This window comes from Protopterus annectens, chromosome 4.part0 (assembly GCF_019279795.1).
Source record: "Protopterus annectens isolate FY-2018-M chromosome 4.part0, PAN1.0, whole genome shotgun sequence".
Lineage (NCBI taxonomy): Eukaryota > Metazoa > Chordata > Ceratodontiformes > Protopteridae > Protopterus > Protopterus annectens.
Window position 1 is genome coordinate 1,783,137,776 of NC_056733.1, and position 25,595 is coordinate 1,783,163,370.

At 38.3% G+C, this 25,595-nt stretch overlaps 1 protein-coding gene across 1 annotated transcript in view; it reads left to right on the plus strand.

Moving 5' to 3' along the window:
• Positions 1-25,595, plus strand: part of AGMO (alkylglycerol monooxygenase) — a 1,982,086-nt gene that overhangs the window by 1,315,966 nt on the left and 640,525 nt on the right. The gene's annotated exons all lie outside the window — the stretch shown is intronic.

Genomic DNA, 25,595 nt, shown 5'->3' on the forward strand with positions numbered 1-25,595 from the left:
CATTTCCACGTCAGATTTTACATAATTTTTATTTAATTGGGTTAATTATTTTCTTAGTAAAACAACATAGTAGTGAAGTCATTATGCAAAGAATATCTTGTATTTTTTACTCTGACATTTAAAAAATGCATCTCACTGGGTTATCGTAGCAGCAGTGTGTGTTATTATTGTGTTGATTGATAAGATAACTTACCATCTGCTGAAAAGGAGTTAATTCTAAAATAATTTATTGTGCTCACTCCACTCTGGCTGCTCTTACTATCTCTCATGTTCTCACCATTTACCTTTTCTATCTACTTGTTGAATTCTAAAATAAATTAATTACAAAAAAAAAAAACCTTCCATTTTCTTACATTAGTTATATTAAAGCTAAAATTAAAAATAAACGGTTGTCCAAACGAGCCAAGGTACCAAACAAGTAACGTAGTTTATTTGCAAAAGAAAAAACACACGTTTTCGCTCCTGATACACAGAAGCTTCTTCAGCTTACCAACTGGCAACAGTTCACTTCTTTTATACTGTTAATAATCAGGTGGTTAATTAGAGCATTAAGATTTAAAGGCGAAATGCCTGCTTGAACAGAAAGCAGAGTTGAGATAGTGAGCACAACTAACCACAAAGTGAACGTTGATCTTAGCACTACTGGAACCGTGCAACCATATAATAGAAAACCATATGAAGTTAAAATTTAAAAATTTAAAAATTAACAATTTTCTTCAAGAAAGATTACTAAAAATATATACTAATCATTAAGATTATGTAGTATATAAAAATGTCTATTTATAATGTTCACAGATTCATAACAATAGTTAAAAATTAACTTAACAATGTATAATCAACACTAACTAAAAATTTTACAGTTACCTAACCTGACTACCATCACAGTTTAATGACTCTATCTGACAAGTCCGGTTAGTTATTAAGCTAGTGGGAAGGTGTTTAAAAGTATTTAAAAATATAATTAAAATCTACGAGTCAACACAAATTATTTCTTGGTTCATATTTAATAAAAAATATGTTAGAACTATCTGCCCTCAAGCCTATGTCATGCTACCTCCCCATGCCATAATGAACCTAAAGGTGTGCTTACACCCATATAAGGAGACCTTAGTGAAACTGGGTATATAAGGTGGGTGTAAGGTAGGTTGATATCCCAGAGCCAACAAGCAGAATATTGCTGAGAATAATAAATTAATTTAATAGAACCATTACCTTAAGTAACTCCTGTATTTTAAGATACAGGCTATGTTACAATTGTCGTTTAGACCCGGGTAAGAAAAGGCATCTAGTTGTAATTGCCATTCTAACTCACGGGTCTCTAACAACAATGACTGAGGCCCTCCCCTTTTGTCACAAAGTACCTGGTCTATGCCCATGAATTTGAAGCTGTGGCCATGGTTATCTATTATATGGTTGCACGGTTCCAGTAGTGCTAAGATCAACGTTCACTTTGTGGTTAGGTGTGCTCACTATCTCAACTCTGCTTTCTGTTCAAGCAGGCATTTCGCCTTTAAATCTTAATGCTCTAATTAACCACCTGATTATTAACAGTATAAAAGAAGTGAACTGTTGCCAGTTGGTAAGCTGAAGAAGCTTCTGTGTATCAGGAGCGAAAACGTGTGTTTTTTCTTTTGCAAATAAACTACGTTACTTGTTTGGTACCTTGGCTCGTTTGGACAACCGTTTCTTTTTAATTTTGTTCCTGTGGATTTACAAAGTTTAGTGTTTAATATGGCCTCCGGTGGTCCTTCGAGCCCTGGTTCTCCTAATATTTTTGGAACTGACGGTGTGAGCAATATCTCTGAAGCTGCCAACCTACCAGCACTCATGCTAGCGCTTTCACAGCGCCTGGATAATATCAACACCAGACTCGACAATTTCGAACGGATGAATGCGAGTCACAGCGGCACTCATGGACGCAATTTTACAGATTTTAACCGTATTCCAATGGGTGACAGCAACGCAGACATCCCAGCAGGGCAAATTCCCCACTTGCAACCCTCCGGTGCGCTGTCCTTAACGGGAAGTGAAGGTGTGAGCCGGCATGAGGGAAGAAACAACGGTTTACTGTATCACTCTGGCAACGCTGACAGAAATATCAATAACAAGAGCCTGAATGGCATGTTGCCTACACGCATTATTAACGGAGCATCATCTGGTATTCAAGAACTGAATGGGGAGACGGACTCGCTTATTGGGATGCCCTCTCTAGCCGAATGGGCAAATAACGCTGCAGCGTTTGAGTTTAGTAACTCTCCAAACTCGGGCGTACCGGCGACCGACTCCTTGGAACAAGGTAATCTTTTTGATAACATTACAAAAAACTTAAAATCGCTTGATAATCTTATGTTGAAAATCAAAAAACTGCAATTGGAAGTTTCATACTTCCAGCAGTGTTTGAAGGAAGGTGTTGTACCTAAAGGGCTCCGAAGTTCTTTCACTCCTACAGGCCTATTTACTGATGCTGCTTTCCTCTCAGAATTAGAGGCCTTATTCAATAAACAAGGTGCTGAGTTATTAGATTTGATGATCAAAAATTACTCTAAGCACATTACTGTACTTTTGGATGAAGCCTCCACTCTTGATAATATTATTAAATCTGACAACAATTTTTACAGGTATAAATATGATTACCATCGATCATTTACAAGCATTGATTTAATGCTAGTTAAATTAAAAGCGAATAAAGTCAAGAAACTCGAGAGGGATAGGCATGCATATCAAAACAAATCAGCCTACCCTAACCTGGCAAGAAAACTGAACAGCTTGGGTAGACATGAAGAACCAGAACAGTCGTGCTTTCATAATGATGATAGAGAAGAAGATACTGCCACCCAAAGTAATTCTGATAACGATCAGGGTAACTCTTCGAGTGTGCAGGGACCTCGGAGAAGTAATAGAATTAAATCTTTTAATAATAACAAAAACAAGAATGGTAATCAAAAGCCTTTTTTAGGGAAAAACAACCGATTTCAGAGGAACAAGTACAAGAATTAAATCCTTCACTGATAGAGGTTGTTACTACCCAACAAACTGATTCGACTAGTAATGTGGGGTATCCGACAGTTTATTCAAACAAAAAAGGCGATTTTTTCATCTACAACTTCTCTGAAGTGGTAGTTGATCAAGAATTAACAGAATTACTAGCGAAAGGGTTGAATTTTGTACCTGACAATGGCTTCAGATTAGCTAAAACACTAATGGACTTGAAGCTGTTTGTGCGTAAACTCAACCTGCACATCTTCTTCAACAACGACTTGCCTGGCTCTACCATTGGCCTGAAGTTACCAAGCACCTTCAACCCCCCCTTACATTCTGGTTTGAGTACATTTGAAAAGGCTTGTGAATTGGATTTTAGGCAACTACAGTCTTCTAGGGGAATTGACAGAACTTGTAGGAACATTTCCCCAGACCAATTCATGGCATTAAATAAAATCAGTAACTCGGCAGTAAGGGTTACCAAACCAGATAAGGGTGGTGGCTTGGTGATCTTTGATAAAACTGAATACAGTAGACGGATGTCATTAGTACTTGATACACCAGCTTACGCTAACTCATCTCTAAATGAGTTAAACGTCGGTTACAACAGGATTAAGGGATATTTTAGGGATCTCTACCTAGAGGGGAGAATAAACATAGACATGTACAATTTCATTGACATTTCATACCCGAAGGTACCTGTCATGTTTGGGATCCCTAAAATGCATAAAAGCCTTTCTGATCCACCAATGAGAGCCTTAGTGGATGGCAGAAATTCAATCACTCATCCGTGTGCTCGACTTATTGAAAGCATCATCAGCAAATACCTTAACAACATCTCCCAAATTTGCAAAGACTCCTGGTCTTTCCTCAGCTTGATCAATGACATCGATTTCGATCCTAGTTACAACTTTCTAACAATCGACGTGGTCGACCTGTACACATCAATACCACACGATGTGGCTATTGAATGGATCGAACTCATGCTGAAGGACTGTGGAGCATGTAATAATGACATTTATTTAGTTACAGTACTATTAGACATAGTGCTGTCTTCTAATTTTTTCCTGTTTGATGGTCAATATTTTTTGCAAAAGAAAGGCATAGCTATGGGGTCCCCATGTGGCAGCAGTGTTGCAAATATTTTTGTGGCCTACTGGGAGAAGAATTTCCTATTCAATCATGGCCCATTTGTTAATAACTCAAGGATCTACACCCGATTCCTTGATGATGTCTTTGTCCTATTTCAAGGCAGTGAAAATGATGCTTCAAACTTACTATCATATATGAACTCTACCACCGAGTTTTTGAAATTCACCCATCATTTTTCAACATCCATTATTGATTACCTTGATGTTGAATTATTCAAGGACACTATTAACAACAGATTCTGTTCAACCATCCACAGAAAGGCCACATATTGCAACTCGTTTCTACACTTTTCCAGTTGCCATCCCTGGAGACAAAAGAGATCTATTGTCAAAGGGCAACTTGTGAGGGCTGCCCGCATGTGTAGTACTCCTGAGGCCTTTGAGCAGGAATGCTCAATACTTGCGGAGATGTTTGGTAGTCGCGGATACCCTGTGGAGCTCATCTTTGACCTGATAGGTGAAGTGACATCAAAACGAAGAGAAGGTTTTTATCTACCGTTACTTCAAACTAATGCACACAATAGTATTGAGGCGAATATCACTCAATCAAGTGACAATCAATCCCTAGTAGAGGCTAACAACTTGGCAGCCCTTCACACTCATTGTGACACTAATTTCTCTATATCCTTTGTCTCATCATTCAATTTACACTCAGGACTTTTATGTTCCATAATCCGCAAGAACTGGTACTTTATCACCAATGCTGGATTACATGACAGACTGGGCAAGACTCCACTGTTCACTTTCAAAAGAGGCTCCAATTTAAAGGATTTGTTACAGAGAAATAACTCAATAGACTTCATGTCCAGACAAAAAGGCACTTTTTCCTGTGGTTGTTGCAAATGGTGCACACATTTACGAATGGGGAACTCTTTTAGTATTGGCAATAAGAAGTTCACCATTAATCATAAAATTAGTTGCAACACCAAATCCATTGTGTACATAGCCTTTTGCGAATGCTGTAATGCATTCTATGTTGGTAAGACTGACCGTCGGTTCAGGGACCGCATGTACCAACATTTATACGCTATCAGGAACAACAAGACTGATAATGCTCTTTCAAAACACATATGGGACAACCATGGCCACAGCTTCAAATTCATGGGCATAGACCAGGTACTTTGTGACAAAAGGGGAGGGCCTCAGTCATTGTTGTTAGAGACCCGTGAGTTAGAATGGCAATTACAACTAGATGCCTTTTCTTACCCGGGTCTAAACGACAATTGTAACATAGCCTGTATCTTAAAATACAGGAGTTACTTAAGGTAATGGTTCTATTAAATTAATTTATTATTCTCAGCAATATTCTGCTTGTTGGCTCTGGGATATCAACCTACCTTACACCCACCTTATATACCCAGTTCACTAAGGTCTCCTTATATGGGTGCAAGCACACCTTTAGGTTTATTATGGCATGGGGAGGTAGCATGACATAGGCTTGAGGGCAGATAGTTCTAACATATTTTTTATTAAATATAAACCAAGAAGTAATTTGTGTTGACTCATAGATTTTAATTATATTTTTAAATACTTTTAAACACCTTCCCACTAGCTTAATAACTAACCGGACTTGTCAGATAGAGTCATTAAACTGTGATGGTAGTCAGGTTAGGTAACTGTAAAATTTTTAGTTAGTGTTGATTATACATTGTTAAGTTAATTTTTAACTATTGTTATGAATCTGTGAACATTATAAATAGACATTTTTATATACTACATAATCTTAATGATTAGTATATATTTTTAGTAATCTTTCTTGAAGAAAATTGTTAATTTTTAAATTTTTAAATTTTAACTTCATATGGTTTTCTATTATATGGTTGCACGGTTCCAGTAGTGCTAAGATCAACGTTCACTTTGTGGTTAGTTGTGCTCACTATCTCAACTCTGCTTTCTGTTCAAGCAGGCATTTCGCCTTTAAATCTTAATGCTCTAATTAACCACCTGATTATTAACAGTATAAAAGAAGTGAACTGTTGCCAGTTGGTAAGCTGAAGAAGCTTCTGTGTATCAGGAGCGAAAACGTGTGTTTTTTCTTTTGCAAATAAACTACGTTACTTATATTAAAGCTAGGAATGTTGTGTTTCAACATACTATCTCAAGACTGCAACATACTTCTAAATGGAGCACTCATTTTTTCTTTCAGTTTAAAAGTAATGTAAACTAACTGATAATGTGTTTTCTGTGGAGAAATGAACTGTATTTTTCCATTGTGGAGCTGCCATAGTCTTTTAAAGTGCTTTTTACTGTGTTTTTTGTCTATCAAAAGAGTAACTTGTAGACTAGTAGTTTTACAGGCATTTGCTGCTTGTCTTCCATGGGAAAGAGGTACCATTTTCTGCTTGACCATGGAACATATTGTCAATCCCATGGTTGGTCCTTCTTCTAGCTGCAGAAAGAAAAAGTTAAACAAACAGCCATTGCCACCAGGGCAGGCAAGCAATTTGCCTCAGCCAGAGGTGAGTGACTCTGCTAAGACTAGTTATTGTACCTTATACCACTCATCTTTTACCCTGGATCCCTCTGGTGTAGCACCAACAACCACTATGGCCCTGGGTTAACCACCTCCTCTGCAGCTGTTGTAGTCACCTCACTGGACAAGGGAGCACCACTCTTATCAGTTCTGGGAGAGGGACGGAAGGTTTCCCTGCTATGTCAGAATGTCTTGCCTATCCCTGGGGAAGCATTTTCTGTCATGAGTTACATTGTTGACTACATTTTCTTGTCAAAAAGAAGCAGAAAACCAAGCATGTATGTACTCCTTCTCAAATTTAATAGGAGTAGTTTTCTAGGACAGACACAGGGTTTAATTTAGGCTATTGCTCCTTCTTGTAGACTAGTTTCTGGTACAAGAAAGGGGGATGCCTCTTTTTTTGAAGAGATTCAAGATTCTGAATCTGAACAGGAAGATGCATGTTGTTTTGTCCTCAGATATCTGATTTAAACTGCAAGACCATTAAACCAGCACCGGCAAAAAACACACATAAATACATGAAAACATACTCGGAGGCTCTAAATAAAAATCTGCAAATGCAACAGAGGCCTCCAAAGCAGACATCCAAGCAACTTCCACCCCCCAACACAAATCATGAAACACATACTTCATAAAAACAGTGTGCCATGCAATCACAGCCCTTAAGGCAAAGTAACATACCCAACATACTAGTAATAGGTGACTCTATAGTCAGACACACTGATGTCCCACTCACTAGGCTGAATAAGGAGAAGGTTACTGTTAGCTGCCTGTCAGGTGCCAGGATCTGCCACATAACACAAGCACTCAGGTCACTCCAGAACAAGTACAAATATGACTCTGTCATTGTCCATGTTGGTGTGAATGACCTGAGCCTTACCTCCCTGGACTACATAAAAAGAGACATGGAAGAGCTCTCTGATCTTGTAGCCCAGGCCAGTATGACCTTGACCCTGAGTAGCATCCTGCCCTCACCAAGAATGATACCATAGTATAAAGAAAAAAATTATCAATTTCAACAACTGGCTACATTTCTGGTGTCATTTAAAGGGGATTCAGTGTCTGTCCACCTGGGATCACATGATCGACAAGCCACGCTGCTTCTCTAGAGATGGCTTACACCTGTCACCCTTAGGCTTTCAAATACTGGCCAAGGCTCTTGCCACCCCTATAGTGACTTTTTAAGCAAGGCTCAAAAGACAAACCCACTGCCATAAATAGCACAAGTAACAAAAAACTGAGTGTAATGCTAGTCAATGCCGGAGGTCTAAACCTCAAAATGCATGCACTCGAGGCACTCCTCAGTATGGGAAAAATCGATATATATGCAGTAACAGAAACCTGGTTTAAGGCTCCAGAGAGCACCCCAGCACTACCAGGCTACAACTCATACCATATATTTCGGCCACAGAACCCAGACCGAAATGCAAAAGGCGGGGGGCATATGCATATTCATCAAGGATACCCACACCTCCAGGTTAGTGGCACAGCACGATGCTTCAGAGATCATCCACGTGCAACTAACAATGGGCAAAACTGCAATTCAAATTGTAGCTTGCTACAGATCACCCACCATGTCCCAGGACCCCCATTCTGCATTTCTGGAAACACTGGGAAATATAAATGTCCTACCAAACACCCTAATATTGGGTGATTTCAATTACCTAAACATTAATTGGGAAAACTTATAAACTCAAAATCCCTGGATCAATTGGTCAACACTCCCACCAGAGGTGACAACATATTGGACCTGTCATCACCAACATGAGCGACTGGTGCTCTACACCGGAGGTCAACCCCTCGCTGGTTAGATCTGACCATAAACAAATCAGTTTGGATATCCACATTCCGCCCCCACCCCCAGACAAGAAAACCACAGTGAAAAACATTTCAAAAGCAAACTTCACATTACTTAAGACCGAGGTGGAAAGTTTCAAAGCCCCCATGCCAAAGGATAACGCTGTCCAAGCTGCAAAATCCTTTACTGATGCATTCTACGGGCATCTACAAGAATGCATGGATCATGCTATCCCAAGCAAAACCAAGACTCACTCCTCCAAGAAAAGGAAACCAGTCTGGTGGACCCCTGCCATAAAGAAGCTATACAATAGAAGGAGGAAACTAGTACAGAAAAAAGGAAAATCCCAGGAAGGGAAGACATCCCTGATAAGTATCAGCAAGAAACTACAATCCCTCATAAAATCATCCAAGGCTAGCTTCGAAAGAAAAATTGCCATGGACTCCAAAGATAACCACAAGGCATTCTTTAGCTATGTCAAGAATCTAAGTGTCAATTCTCAGATCTGCTCAGAGTTAGTGCAGAATGGTACAAAATACACTGAACCGACTGATATTGCCAACATCCTGGCAGACAGGTTCAGCGCAAACTCCCCCCCCCCCTACCACCCCCAAAAGGGCCCATAACCATACCAGAAGAATGTAGAGCTCCTGAAATCACAGACACTCAGGTTAAAACAGCCCTCTCCAAAGCCAAAAACACAGCATCAGTGGGACCAGACGGTATCCCAGGCTGCATCCTACATGAGCTCAAAGACGAACTAATCCCTCACCTAAACACACTGTTCAAACTCAGCCTCCCCACAGGTTACATACCCATAGAGTGGTGCACAAGCAATGGTTATTCCGCTCCACAAAGGTGGAGCCACAACAGACCCCGGGAACTATCGCCCTATAAGCCTGACTAGCTTGGTCTGCAAGGCTATGGAGCGCATCATCATGGAACTCATTAACAGAGACATTGGGAACCTACAAACACTGGACCCTACCCAGTTCAGCTTTGTTAAGGGCAGATCATGCCTCCTAAACCTGATGGACTTCTTTAAGACAGTTACCAAGGCTATAGACGAGAGAAAGGTGGTACACACACCCTACCTAGACCTCGCAAAGGCCTTTGACACCATTCACCATTCTGGTATTATAGACAAGCCCACCAGCCTGAACATAAACCCCTACGTCACATGATGGGTTGCCAACTGGCTGACGGACAGAACCCACATGGTAAGAGTTGCAGGAGCTAGGTCTGACTCTACACTGGTTACAAGTGACATTCAACAACAAAAACACCACCAAAGCCCTGCTATAGCTGGCAAATTTGGCAGCTATAGCAGAGCTTTGGTGGTGTTTTTGTTGTTAAGTATCAATCTAACTACATTCGGGAGTTGGGGTGGTGTATTTTACAAGTGGCATTCCCCAGGGCTCAGTCCTTGGACCCCTCCTGTTCAGCATATACTTCTCAGAGGTAGAGGCAAACACAGGAGGACTATGGCTGACCAAGTTCGCAGATGACTGCAAACTAGGGGCTATAATTGTCTCTCCAGCTGACACAGACATCCTCCAAAAGGGTCTCACTGAGACTGATACCTGGTGTCAAAATCATGGCCTCAAGCTCAATGCCAAAAAGTGCATAGTCATCCCCTTTGGAAAAAACAAAGTACCCACAAACTACCACATAGGTGGAAGTCCCCTAAATACAGAAGACATAATAAGGGATCTGGGGACCCAAGTAGATAGTAAACTCTCCTTTGATAATCACATTGCCAAAGTGGTTAGAAAATCCTTCTACGTGGCCCACTTTATCACAAAAGGGTTTGGATCCAGATCAAAAGAGGTCATTGTGCCCCTCTACTCATCGCTCATCAGACCCATCATAGAGTACAACACCCCATTTGGGATGTATCTTACAAGACACCTGCAACAGCTGGAAAGACCACAGAAGTACCTCACCATGAGGATCACTGGCCTCAAACAGATGCCCTATGCAGCTTGAATGAAGAAACTCCAGCTGTACTCGGTTGCATACTGCCTACTCAGAGGTGATCTCTGCCTGACATACAAGGCCATGTCCAACCCAAAACTGATGGACATGCTCCACCTAAAGAAAAGCTTATCCCCTTGAGCCACATGCTCTATGAATCTAAACCTCACCACACCAATTAATAGGACATGCTGGAGGGATAGATTCCTGTCACAGAGACTTCCCATGCTTTGGAACAAGATTCCAATCTACATTAGGCAGAGCCTGTCGCTAACACTCTTCAAGAGAAACCTTGACGAGTGGCTGGGAAACAGAAAGTTTACCCCGGGGATCACTTCAGTGGCTCAGCTGGACAGAGGCACAGGGAACTAATCTAAGGGGGTGGCAAAAGCCAACACATTCTGGCTAGGCTTATAAATGCCTTCAGGCAGATAGAGTAGCACCTTCCTATGAACCTATGAACCTAAGTAGAGCTCAGTTTCTGATTCTCCCTGTGAGAGAGCTCTGAGACTGTTGCTACAATTTACCAATCTTTTACAGTGGGGGGACCATTGTGATTCCTCAGTCCCTTAGAAAATACCATGAGTTATTACAGATGGATTTTACAGAACCTACACCCACTCCTCCTGTCTTGTCTCCTTTAGGGGATGAGTGTCTTCTTGCCTGAAATTTTTCTGATACTCAGCCAGCTATCCCAGAAAAGGCAGATAGGAAGTTTAAAGTTCCTCAGTCTTTTAATTTTTATGCACTATTCCCAAATCTGACCCAGCAGCTGTAACCTTAGTTGACAACACTGCTGCTAAGCACTTAGTTAATTCCAATCGTATTCTTTCTAATACGGATGGGAAAATTTTTGATAGGTATGGAAAAGCATTGTATACTTCTGCAACTTTGATTTTCAGAGTTTAAAATTATCAGGCTTGTATGTTAAAGTTTGCTCTGGTATATTGTGAAAGCATAGCTGTCAACCTCCCATCTCCAAAATGAGGAACACTAGCCCTCATAATGTGGAACAAATGGGCAAAATGTGCAACACATAGTAATCCCTTACTAACAACTTTAACTAGGAAGGTCATAGGATGGTTAAAATATGCATTTTTACTTATAAAAAATATAATTTAATGAATTAATATGACTCATTTCTATCTACCATGGATATCAGTTAAAAAATTCCTAACACTGCATGTGTGACAGTCTTCCAATGTGGAACTTCAAGGAACATGAGCTTTTTAAGATACCAAACGAGGTACCTTCCTCATAATGAGGTACACTTGAGAGGTATGTGTGAAAGTATGAGGAATACTTTATGTATGCTTCTTCTTGTGAAGAAAAATCTGCTTTAAACAACTTGATTTCTATTGTTGCATAGGTCACTGTGCATTGTTTTCAGTGTGTGTATGACTCTATACGTCTTCCAGGGCTATGGCCACTAGTACTGTTTTACAGAGGTTTGCTTTGCTGCATTCTCAGAACCCCCAGATGATGTGGAAAATGAGATTTTAAATTCTTCCTTGGATAGAGATTTAGTCTTTGGCACATCTGCTGCAGAGATGCTGAAAAGTGTGATGAAATGGGCAAGCTGTAACCCACGGAATCTCTAAGATTTTCCAATCCTCTTTTTCAAATCATCCAAGGGATTTTCTTTCTCCTCATCCAACTGACTCAAAAGAATTCAGGTAAACAGATGTTTAAGATGAAGTGGCAAGGGGGTTCCAGAAAGTCTTAAACCACCCAACACCAGGGACATTCTAACAAGTATGAATGACTGTTAAAGTGACCATATGACCCCCTCCCACTCTGGCCATTTTTCTCTTTCAGAAAGTCTGACTCTCCATTTTTCTGTTTGGCAACAGATTGTTTCAGAGAAATGAGTTCTTAAAATCATTCATCGGAGTTACTGATGTTAGTGGGAGGAAATTCCTCGAATTGAAAAGGTCATTCCTCATCCCAAAGATCAGATTCTTTTCTTTCCATCCGTTCTTCATGATATACTATGCCAAGGAATGATAGATCCAGTTCCTCCTTCCCAAGTGAGGAAGAGGTTTTACTCAAGGATGTTTGTAGTGCCAAAAAAAATAGTGACCATGTTCAAAATCATTTTACTTCAAACCTGTTACTTCTTTCTCTTTCAAGTTTCCTGATAGCAATAGACTTACATAGAGGGTTATCATTACATCCCTATTCATGAAGACTATAGATGTTCATAACCTGCAGATAATGCTGAAACAAGTATGTTACTGTTTCTCCTTTGGACTGTTATTTAAGTTTGGGAAACCTCTATCATGCAGTGAATGTTCATGCAGGACTGCTATATTTTTCTTTACTTTTGATCATGGCTTGATGAGCACTAAACAAGTCTTACCACTTGTCAAGCAGGCTGTTTTTTCAGAGTCAGTGTGCTCAGACTTTATAATCTGCCTGTATGTCACCTACAGCTAAATTTATAGGGACTCAATGGCAGTTAGATTATAGTATTCTCCACAAAGTGGTAGGAATACAATAATTTATCAACATTTAAGGTTGCTTTGTTTTGCCATCTGTCTGTTTAAAACCTGTTCTTGTATATATTCCTTGTGTAATCATAAACCTGGTTGTTTATTTAATTGTTCTTTTCTACTTTTATTCCTGATATCCATGAATTAAAGTGTTGTTATTTGTAAAATTACAGAAATGTGTGGCTGATGTTTTGTTTATTAGTTCATAAAGGCAACCTCACTGCATCACTGTGACTATTTGTAACTAGATTTTAGAGAGTCTGTATGTCAATAAATTACCAGCATTTAATATATTGTTTGGCTTGTTGTAAGAGTGTTCAACTAACTGTCAGTTATCACTGAGGTTAACACGTGCACTGTTAAATATATATATATATATATATATATATATATATATATATATATATATATATGTATATATACTTCCATTTGCCTACCTTGGTCGGAGTCTGAAAAAGATTGGTGTGAATCTTTGTTCTGCCCTTATTAACAAGTACAAATGAAAGAAAAACTAAGACCTTGGTCATTGGTTGCAGTATATACTGAAAAAAACAGGAAAAAAACTTCTGGTACCTTAGAGGTATCAGTAGCCCTCCTAAGCATTATTGTGTGAGAGAGAGTGTGTGTGTTTGTGAGAATTTTTTTTTTTCATTTTAGTTACTCTGGTCAACTGCTTTGGGAGGCATTGGGCTCAGGGAGAAGTGGGTAAAATCCTGGGATGCCAGTGATATTAAGTCTCCTGTGTAGCTATATTGTATAAAGTTTATTTAGGTGTAGCATGCTCTGATCATCTGTCAAGGCAGCGATGCACATTTGCCATATCCTGTTAAGACCATTTAATTATCTTTTATTTGCTTGCTAATCAGTGATTCAGTTCATAGACCTGTACAGCCTCTGAGTATCAGATATTATTTGATCCTATCAATGTGCATTTAAAGTCCATACTCATGGCATGTCTCTTATTTGGTGATGGTGCTGCAGCACTAAAACCCTATAGCACTGTACTTTGCAAATGACTTGCTTCAAGAAGGTATAGAAAACCAGAACTTTTTCTTAGGTACCGTCTGTGCTGCTAGCCTTTCACTTATCTACCCTCATTCATATACTCAGTCACTTATTTCCATATCATATATTACTAGCCCTCGATTCTTCTATTATACTGACTAATTACATGTCCCTTATTAAATATATACATAGGAATAAATGTTTATTTTTTTTAATATTATATGAGTTTTAGACGATTGTAAAATTCTTGGGAATTTCTCATCTTTCTAGGCAGGTAGGTTATTTAAGTGATTAATATGTACTATGTCTTCAAACAACTTCTGTTTTTTTTAGATTTCAAGTTAATTATTCAACAGTGGAGGTATTTAAAGTGAGGGGCAGGGATATGTAATCAGTTCTGATGAAGTCTTGGTGAAGATAAGATGAAACACTATACTTTTTAACTTGGTGGTTAACTCTTTTTTTTACGGTTGTTCAATAAACTTTTAATAACATGAGGTGTTTTGGCTCTTGGTCATCTAGATTTTATTGCACACATTGGTCTGGTCATTTAGCATTTGGATTTTGTGCTGTACAAGTTTACCTTGGATTGAGAAAAAAAGTTAATTCCAGGCCAGCTCGGTTACTCAAGGAAAGACACATAGCTTAACAATTGTTTTTGTGAATGCAAGGTATGTTAACATCTGTCCTATATACCCGGATAGTGCAACTCGTAAATGCTCTATTTCAGGTCACATGACCTGGTCTCTCTGATCTCCAACACATGCTGCCTATCATTTTTCACTATAGTATCTCTTCTCTAACTCCTGTCACGTCACTAGTCTAACTGATGTAAATATTGTATATAGTGATTTCTGTTGACTGCCTACTTAAATAATTTTTTTCTGTTGTATATTAACTGTCCCTTTAATTTTAGTGTGCTCTTTTATTGTATCATTTATTTTTTATTTTTTCCGCTTGAATTGTATTCACATTCTAGGCTGAGAAAGAAATTGCAATCCAAAAAACAAAAGCCAGCACACAAAGGTGAAAGGTGCCTGTATTAAATATCCATTGCAGGTATTTTCTCAGTGAGAAAGAAATTATTCCTATGGGATCAGTGCTCTACCCCAATTAATAAATTGTATAAATAAATACATAGATCTTTCAAGGTACCTGTATCAGAGTGAATAGACCAGGGGAAATTGCTAGGAAATTAAATTATTTTATCGATTAAAACTCACCTCCCAGATATGTTTTATGTTGCTCTCTTGATGACATTGTGCATGACTGTGATATGGTTGACCTCACCACTGGAAAACACTTATTTTATTGTTGCTATTTTTATTTATTTTATATGTTTTTTCATTCAGACAAGTTATGCTGTTGTTTGGTTACTTCATCATTTCACTCAGCTGTTTGGAATTATGATTTCACTAATGTAGTCATAGTGTATATAGACCAATTGAAAGCCAGTCTGTTATTGATCTAGTTCTGACTAGCAGCCTGGAGAAACATCTGCATAATTCTGCACATTCAGTTTTGAGAAGAAGCCCAAAGTGGTTTGGGTGAAAGCGCTTAACCTTATGTAGTTATTACAATGTTATTTTTGAAAATTATTTTGTGCTTTGTTGCAATAAATCAGTTTTACACTGTACGAGTGGTGAAACACTTATTGGTGATTCCGAGGCTGTTTACACACCGTAAATAGCAATAAGACTGTTGGTTTCAAGCACTTTAATCTTTAACTACATATAAATGACACACACACACACACACACACACACACATATATATATATATATATATATATATATATATATATATACATATATACATACACATATGCATGTGTGTGGATCCCCTTCTAATACTCAAATGGCCATATCATAGAATTTCATTTTCGCAACATGAAAATTGCAAAAATTATATACCCAAATGGCAAATTTTTCCCAGGGCAAGTGAACACTTGCTCAACATGCCCTTTTCTACACTGTAGTGTGATCTCAGAACTGGTATATATAGTTGGGTGATGAGGCAGCAAACCTCCTCTCACCTAGGTGGTTTTATTTACTCTGGTGTATGTTTCGCTGAAGTTTGGGCAAGTGTTTACTTTCCCTGGGAAAAATTTGTCATTCAGGTATTTCGTTTTCGCAATGTTTGTCACACAAAAATGAAATTTAATGATATGGACTTTTGAGTATTAGAAGTAGAGCTGTGTGTGTGTGTGTGTGTGTGTGTGTGTGTGTGTGTGTGTGTGTGTGTGTGTGTGTGTGTGTGTGTGTGTGTGTGTGTAAATAGACACACATGCATATTATTGTTTTCATCTGTTCACACAGTATCTAAAAATGTAATCTGCAACATATTTAATGTAATTACATTTCATAAAATGTCATATGCAGCAAATACACCTCTAAAAGTTTTTTTTTGTTTGTTTATTTACTGGAAGGGCAAGCCCCCCCGCCACTCCCTTACTTAAATATAATAACTCTGCAGTCACGTGTATGTATAGTATAGCATTTGTTACTGACTTCTAACATTAACACTGCAGGTCAGAATCATTGTTTTGGGCTCAATGCAAGGCTTTTCTGATAACCTGACCTGTCACTATTACATTGAAAGCTGCCTGTTCCTACATATAATTATTATTATTATTTAATGTGTATAATGACAACCCTTTTGACTTTTGAATGATTTCCTCACTAAAGCAGTTTGGATTGATTTTAGGTAGCATAGTATGTAACTGTTTTGCAGGAATATTCTGAGAAATAGCTGAAAGCAGTTAAGATATATTTAATGTTTTGGTGATATTATTTTAGGAACAAGGAATAGAGGGCCTGGCCTTATTTGCTGCTTATTAAAAATTAAAAAAAAAATGTTTTTAAGTTAGATAAAAGAACCTAATTGGTCTGGAAGATTGCAAAGAAATCATTAGATCTATGGTGGCATTTTTATATGGAGTGATCTTGCACAAAATCTAGATTGTTGTTCAGTTCTTTGTTATAGTCCTTCGCCATAAGTTATGTATGAAGATTAAAATTTAGAGTACAGTTATCAAAGAAATTTTAGTTTTTAAGTTTGCTTTTCATACATTTTCCAATGCTTCTTGACAGGAATGCTGATATTATGAACAGACTACTTAATAATCTGTTTTTATTAACTTCCATGACTATAACTGATAAAATATATAAACATTTCTGCAAGGAGACTGGATAAGATACAACTCTTCTAGAAGCACTACAAGATCTCATAAAATAAAAATAGTTTTAATTATTACATTCTCTGCTGTTGAGTGTATCAGGTCATCTTCTAATCCATTGCTGCAACATGTGTGTTTTGTTAAAAAAATAAATTAATAGTAATAGATATTATATTATAGTGCATTATTCTTTTCGCTAGAGTGGCAAACTGAATGACATTACTTAGTAGCCACTGATTAAGTGAAAAACATGTAACTGCACTAAGTTCTGCGTATGTTATGATCTGAGTAAGGGGATAATGAATGTGCCTTTTATTGGACTTTTGACATTCTGAAATTTCTTTAGAGTAACATGCAGCATTATAGTTTTGATCTTTCTGCTTTAGATTGCGTAACTGCACATTATCTTTTCTGTGACATGTGTTTGATAGGAGAACTAAATCCCTGTGTACAGAAGTCTAAACAATACAGCAGCAGTGTTAGTCATTACAAAAGACATCTGTATTACTTCTTTGAACCAAGAAAGTGAAATCCAAACATAGTTATACTTTGCCAAATGTTAACTGCATTATTAAAAATAATAAGTTGCTATCTATATGTATTAAGACATTTTGTAGCCGACCATATCTGCTCATGTCATAGACCAGCTGCTCTGTGTGTGACCTTTTTTGGGCTTAAGTTCATTTCTTAAATAAATATGACATATAATCAGCAATTTAGTTATATGTGAACTGCAGCATGAAAGGAAATATATTTAACATTTTAAATAAAAGCATTATAATAGTATGTGGCTACAGAAAACTTAAATAGTTGTATTCACAACTAATTATTTGCAGAACAATGAGCCACACATTCATTTGCTTTTCTTTATTATTTATCATGGCGTAGTTTTTACTTAGAATGAGATGTCTTATTCATTTATTTTTGTATTTTATCTATTTTGTAACCCAGCAAACCCAATGGACAAATGTCTCTTTTCAGGAGAGACCCAGGAGAGTTGTTTGTTCGAGTAATTTGCTCAGTGTCACACTGTTGACAAATAGGGGTAGAAGTAATTAAACCTTGTACCCTTGAATAGAGCAAGCAGCTCATTAACGGATCTTAGTGTTAATCCTCTGTGCTATCTTCAGCATCACTCATATATGAATTGGTTCTTTCAATAAATCCCTCTCATTTCTTCTTTTATTTGTTAGGAAGAGTGTGTCGTAGTGCTCACAGTGTCAGATAATGTTCCCACAGCAGGAATTTAATGAGAAGCAATAAAGTATGGCAAAATGTGGGAGATGATAGATTTGCTCATGCTACATATTGCGTTATCAGAAACACAGCCGAGTGACATAAGGACATAAGAAGGGGTACATTCATTATAATCCTCCTGATGGGCTGTCTGGTTGCAAGTTTACAGTGGTAAAGAGTTTTAGAATTAGCTTTAGATTTAAAAGGTGCATGACATTTTGTTCAACTTTACTTTCTCAGGCATAGACTTAACAAGAGAGTTCAGATTTTCGGTGTTATTATGTAAAAAATTACTGAAACAATTCAAAGAGATGAACAAAAAGGATATTGATTTCTGATAGTCTAGCAGGTAAGTAAGGTAGGAATGGAAGAGTAAGAAATATGAGGTACATCAAGGAGTTTCTGAAATATGAGGAAATGACCTGCAGGACAAGGCAAAGCAGATACTGAAGCTATATCATGAAGTTTAGTCCATGGGATAGAAAGGCACACAGAGTTAATTTAGTATACAAAATAATACAACGAGGCTGGCTTTCAGGTTACATTTAGCTATAGAATAGGAATTTGGTTAATTTATCTGCCCATGGATGACTTAAGGATTTGGTAATTTCTCTGTCCATGGATGACTGTGTCCCAGGAACTGACGCTGTTGATTTTGTTATGTTATTTGGTGTCTGACTATCTGCATGTAGATGTAGAGACAAAGCCCATCAGTAGGAAATATTTATTTGGGATGTTTTTTTATGTAAGTGTCCTGTCTGTTTCAGTATGTTTGATTTCCTTGACAGTCAGCATCACTGATCCATTGGGTGAAAATTAAAGTCTTCCATTAAATTTGCTATTGGCAAATACAGTTTTACTTGACATTTACAAATTCTGTGAAACTGTAGAAGTATGACGTTATTAGATGCAGAGTGACAACAAAAGAAAGAGAGAGAGAGAGAGAAAGATCTTTCAGGTGCGTTGATCTAAAGGTGTGATTCTCACTTAATGTACAAGGTGTGCCAAGTTCATTACCTGAACATTTGAACCTTTGAGGAGCATAGTTCACAGATGCTAGCATTTGGATGCAACTTATCAACAATTCAGTGGACTTTGCTTAGCATTACAGAGAAACTGCTGTGGTGTTCTTCTCAGTGCATTACCTCAGACACTTGCACTCATAGTGCATCTGAGATTATATAAGATAGAGCAGCACAGGTAAAACTGTAATTTATTAGAGTTAAGGCAGTATACCATATGTCAGCAGGCAGTCACCTTGCTATTCAGAATGACCTTAAGGAATATCACACTAAATTAGTAGTAATCACACAGAAAATGTAAGCCACAAAACATTTAAGTCAAGGTACAAGTATGTTTTGTTTGTTCAAGGATATAACGTTTTAATGTGCTTTTTTCCCTCTGCTCATCAACTCTCCCATCAGCCATGCCCATTTCTTCCTCATTCTGGGTTTCCCCAATTAGGGTGAGAGTTGGCCTAAGGAAGTCATCATACAGGCAGCCTCAGCAGTGCTTTGTGCCCTTGCTGGTATCCTGGCAATGAGGGCTTGTTTATTTAAGCCTATGGTTTCTCCTTGGGAAAGGGCAGGTGATCTGCGTAACGACAGGAATCACAGTACACAATGCATTCACAATGTGGGCTGCTGTGACAGTGACTGGCAGCTGAGTGCTCACCTCAAGAATGACCTCTTGCTGCACTACTTGTCCATTGAGGGATAGTATCATTGAATTGTCCCAGACTGCCCCCTCCCTGCCAGGATAGCATGCCTATCCTCCCCTGCCAATTCTATCAAGTGCTTAAGCCACCACCTGATCTCTGGTCACCTAGGCTGTAGTTATGACATTATCCCTCTATGTCACAGGAGCTGGCAAAGTAAAGTAACTTTTGACATGGACATTTCTGTGTGGTCGGTGTACAGTTACTCTAAAACGTTTTATTTATGCATGCAGTTACATTTCATAATTGCTGAAGCTCCCCAATAATGAAACCCATGATAATTGGCTTTACTTAGTTTAGGTGGTAGAAATGTTTTTGTAAAAAAATGTTTTTATTTGGAAGAAAATGCATTTTCTTCTTACAAAAAGTTACAAAATCCTTGCTTTTATGTACAACACAAACATCTAAGAATCTAAATATAAAATATATTCAAAACCTAATATAACTTAACATTCTAGTCATCAACATGGTAGGTGCACAAATTGATATGGTAATCATCAAGGCAGACAAATTCTAGTACACACACACACACACACACACACACACACACACACACACACACACACACACACACACACACACACACACACACACACACACACACACACATTATTCAAAGTGGTTAACAAAAACAAAACAGATCTCTTTTTTAAGGCAGAATTGTGAATAGTGGCTAATGAGATCCGTAGTACAAGTCCATAATTATTTTAAATAATTTCCATTTGTGAATCTTTTGATGAACTTGTGTGAGAGTTTATGTGCATTAAGGTGTTTGAAGACTTATGCAGAAAATGCTGAGTAGTGTAAGATGCTGAGTGGTTAAACAGAACTTGACAAGTGAAGTTAGAACCATTAGCAGAATGAGGTCTCTTTATTAGCCTTATATAGACAATAATTTAGAATTTTGCTGTTTATGTGAAACCATCGTTTCTAAACAGACAGATAGACAAAACCAAAGGCATGTATAATATCAGCACTATGATTACCACAGGTAGAACAAGAGACAAGAGAGACTAGGGTTGGGACGGAGGGAAACTCTTTTGGATGGTATGAGATAGGCAGTGAAAAGAATCATTAGAAGAATAGAGTTTACTAAAGGGTACAGACATTTTCCAACATTTTTGGACATGGACAAAACTCAGAAGGCAGAACCTTTTACATCAACGTCTCCCATAGCCTAGCATCCAAAGCATAAACGTTCAAAACAAAGGAAATATGTTGTCTCACCTCCCTTCCATGTCACCTTCTGTTAACAGATTCATTAATGCCTACATTAATTGTAAATTAATTGTACATGATCTGTATTCAAGAACATCCCTACCACATTTTTTGTGCCTTCTAGTAATACAGAAAGATTAGACTAAATACTCTCTCAGTATTTAAAGCTGCAAGAAAATCAGTAGGAAAACCAAATTAGAAGGAATAAGGGGTGAGTTCTGTTTGTGTTGTCTTTTCACTCAGAATGGTGTACACTTAGTGTAGGCATTAATGAATCCCAGGGGGTAGTCTTCCTTTAGCAGGGGTATCTGCCTTGGGAATATCAGATACTCTGCTTCAAGCTCTTATTAAATAAATATTTTTTTTTTAGCAAGAGAGCATACTTTGTTTTCTCTTTCAAGTGTTAAACTAGTAGTGGCTGACGTTCTCCAGGTCTCTTTTATACAGGTTTATTAATTTTGTGTCTGCCTATCAAAGAATAGAAGTGGGTATCAATTTATACCAGGATGATGAACACCTTGTTGCAGGCCCAGATGAAAATGGATTTAATTCTACCCATTTTGTGGACAGGGATTCTGTATATATAGTCCTACTGTGGACTTTTCCTCAGCAGCCTCTGTCTTCACAAAGACTGTGCAGGAAACTGGTATCTCCCTGTTGTTGTTGCTACACATACTTCGGTACTGGCCATCTCTGATATAATGGGTTCACATACATTTGTATCTTTGCCATCAGTCCCACCATTGGTGTGAGCTGTTATAGAATCAGCTGCATGGTCCTTTTGGGTTTGATCATCAGGGGTGATGGCTTGGGACCACTATTGGCATGGTCCCTTTTGGTGCTGCTGCATATTTTCATCTCATTGATCTTTGAGATTTTAATGAAAGGGACTTGACACTGGGACTTTTATTGAGTGCCTTTTGATAATAGGACTGATACTCCATTTCTTATCTGCACCATTCAGCACTGGGACATTAACATAGAGCCACCTAAGCCACCAGGTTTCAGAAAACTGACTTGTGCATTGAAGTTGCACAGTGCAAGACAGTCCACTCACAATGGCTAAAGCTACACTTTGTATCCATGACCCATCTCTGTCTCTCTCTCTCTCTCTGTTTCTCTCTTGCTTAGTTATTTGCATACATACAGACATTTTAGGCATGGGCAATAATGCCCATTGAGCCTGCCAATATACCAGAGCAGTCATTCATACAATAAGTGCCCATGTTTTTTTTTTCAAAAATATCTAAACTAATGATTGCTTTAATATAATTTAGTAGTCTAGTCCATGCATCAGCTACATAGGTTTTCTGATGGTTGTCTACTACTCTTTCATAACCCCAAACATTCCCAGAGGTGGCTGTCTTTACATGCGCTATATACCTGAATAAGGTCTCCTTTTAAATATCTATATGAAACACTGTACACGTTTAGATATTTTATTCTTTCATAATAACTTAAATTTTTACATCCATCAATGCCCTTTGTTTCATTTCCACTGTACTTTTTCCAGTTTCCTTCCTATGCCTTAGGACCAGATGAATGGAAATCCTGTTGAGATCTCTTAGTTGCAAATCTGGCCATCCTTGTGGTTCCTCATCCTCAGATGCCCCTCCTGCTCGGAGTTAGGATCCAAGAATAAGCATGTCATTTTACCTGTTGTGTCTCCATTGATGGATACTGAGCACAGTTATAAAGGAAATTCCACTCCCTCGCCCCCTTATGACAACAAATTTTTGAAATAATTCAGCTTTTGTGTAAGAGGAGAGGCTGGCCACCTCTCAGCCTGTCATTCTCAGAAAAGAATCTTCAGAAAGCTTACTGCATCTCACCTTAACTTCTTGGTTGATTCCACCAGTGGATAAGATGGTTTCTCCTGGTCATTAAGGAAGCTCATGCATTTTACAAAGAGCAGACCACCTCTTTTGGTCTTCTCTCCACTAGTTGTCTGTCACAAAGGCATCTATGATAGACTCTGTTGTTGCTGAAACAGCCCTTAAGAGGGAACCAACTCCCCAAAGCTCTGTAATTCCTCTCCAAACAAAGCGCCTAGGGTTCTGAAGCACTAGAGGAAGAATTTACATACATCTTCCACTTAGTTCTGAATCTCATGTGATGAGGTTCCAATGGGATCTTCTGGATAATTTCCAAAAGATGCAGGGACAGTTTCCAGAGTATCAGAGGAAGTTCTAGTCAATACTGATTTCCCAAGTGGCAACCTTAGTTTCAGGTTCCAGCATAACTGTGCTTCTTTCATATAATGCCATGGATGGATTGGCTTGGTTAGAGGGCATTGGCATTAAAGTATGATGCCATGGCTGACTGCAATTGACAGATTGTGGCAAGAATTTCTAGTCTTTATTTTTAAATGACAGATTTAATGGTTTCTAACATTTCTGGACGCAAGTCAGATAGTATCTTTAAGAGACCAAGTGGCATGGTAAGACACTCACTGCTGGGGGGAGTGCACTTTCATATACTTCAGCTAACTCTCTAATGGAGTTACAAAATCCTAAATGTGGCTCACAGAAGCAGTAGAAAAAGCAATTTAGGAGTGATCACCATGGTCTTTGCTCCTTTAAGAATGAACATACACCCAGAGACAGAAATAACCAGCAGAAAAATGGGTCTCAAGGCTTCCCATCTGCTGGGAAATCCCTGCAGAATACCTGAAGACTTTCTTGACTGTCCTACTTGGAAAGCAGCCAGGAGTTGCCTTTCTCTGCATTCTCCGTCCTGGATGGCCATTGCACAGGACAAATGGCTCAATACATTAATATCCAGAAATTACAACTCTCCTTCCACACCCATCAAACACACTGTTCATTCCAATACCCAGGATTTCACTGTATCAAGGAAGAGTTGCAGTAAAGGAGGTAACCATCTTCTGCAAAAGACAAACATTTAAAATATCCCACCAGATTTGAAAGAATCAGGATACTCTATAAGATTCTTTTTAGCTCTGAAGAGAACAAAGGACCTCTGATCCATTTTTTATTTCAACAGTCTGATTCAGTGTATTCCCCAAATCTCATTTTGGATGGTCTTGATGCAAAGTATCCTCCATTGCCTGGTTAAAGGGGGTGGATGTGCTGTCTAGATCTCAAAGACACTTACATCAGACTAACAAAGGAGTCAAAGAAGTTTCGTTGCTTCTAGTTAGGAGCCAGTAATTACAAATTTTGGGCTCTTCTGCTGGTTCACATCCCAGCCCTTAGACTGTTTTGTACTTCATCTGTGGTTCACCAGATGCTGTAAGAAGACAAAAGCCTTTCTTTGTCTAGACAACTGATCTATACAGCATCTATTCAGTTCATGGGAGTCTTTAATGTTCACATTTTAGTTCTAGGAATTACAGGGAAGACTGCAAAGCCACAGCAGCAGTATCCCTCCAATTATCTGACTTTCACAGGATGTAGCATTGTTACACTCAGTCACAGTCATATTACCTGAAGAGACAACACTGCCAGAGAGTAGGGAGTGATATCCTACAAAAACATTCAGCAATAGGATAGTTATACTTAAAACACATGGACTGAGGACAGCCACCTTAGTCTGAAGTCCTTATGACAGGTTCTGTGTAAGAGTTCCTCTGTGGATCCTTTAAATGCATTGGTGTCAGATCACTGACACACTCAACTGTAAGATGAGGATCTACAAATCTTACAAGACTAATTTGCTTTGTTGAATATACCCAAAACCAAACCTTCTTTGGGCAACCGCCTTTACCTCTCTGTCCTCACTCTGACTATGACTAGCGATCCCTCAGTTCTTAGAACATTGTCATGCCACAGTGGTCAAAGATAGTGAGGGTAGTTCACAAATTCATGAGACAACCATGAAATCATTATGTGTTTGGAAAACGAAAAGGTTTTGCTTAACTAAGATGCACAGTTTTTACATTAATCTTGAATTAAGTAGAATAGATGGATCAAAAGTTATCACAGCAGTAAGAAAATAAACCATTTGAAATATATTGTGTCTGTCATTCATATGCTGCACATTAACACTGCGAGTTAGTGCAAACTTTTAGCCTGCATATCAAAGTTGAGAAAACCTTCATTCCTCATGTAGCAATGCCGAGCTATATATATGGTGTAGTGCTGTATGCAGAAATAATTTGTAAAGCTGCACCAGTTTTGTGCACATGATCCACAGCGAATACTGTGCTTGTCATTGTACTGGTTATGTACAGCAGGTGTAAAATAACATTCTTATTGATATAGATTAGATAGGTGTCCTTATTCCACCTTGCTTTCTGCATCCCTTAATATCAGTGCAGCATCAGTTTCTTAGAGGCAGTGATCTAGTGAGACAAAGCAGGGTTGCAGTGAGTCAGTCTTATGTTTAGTGCATTACAATAAGTTC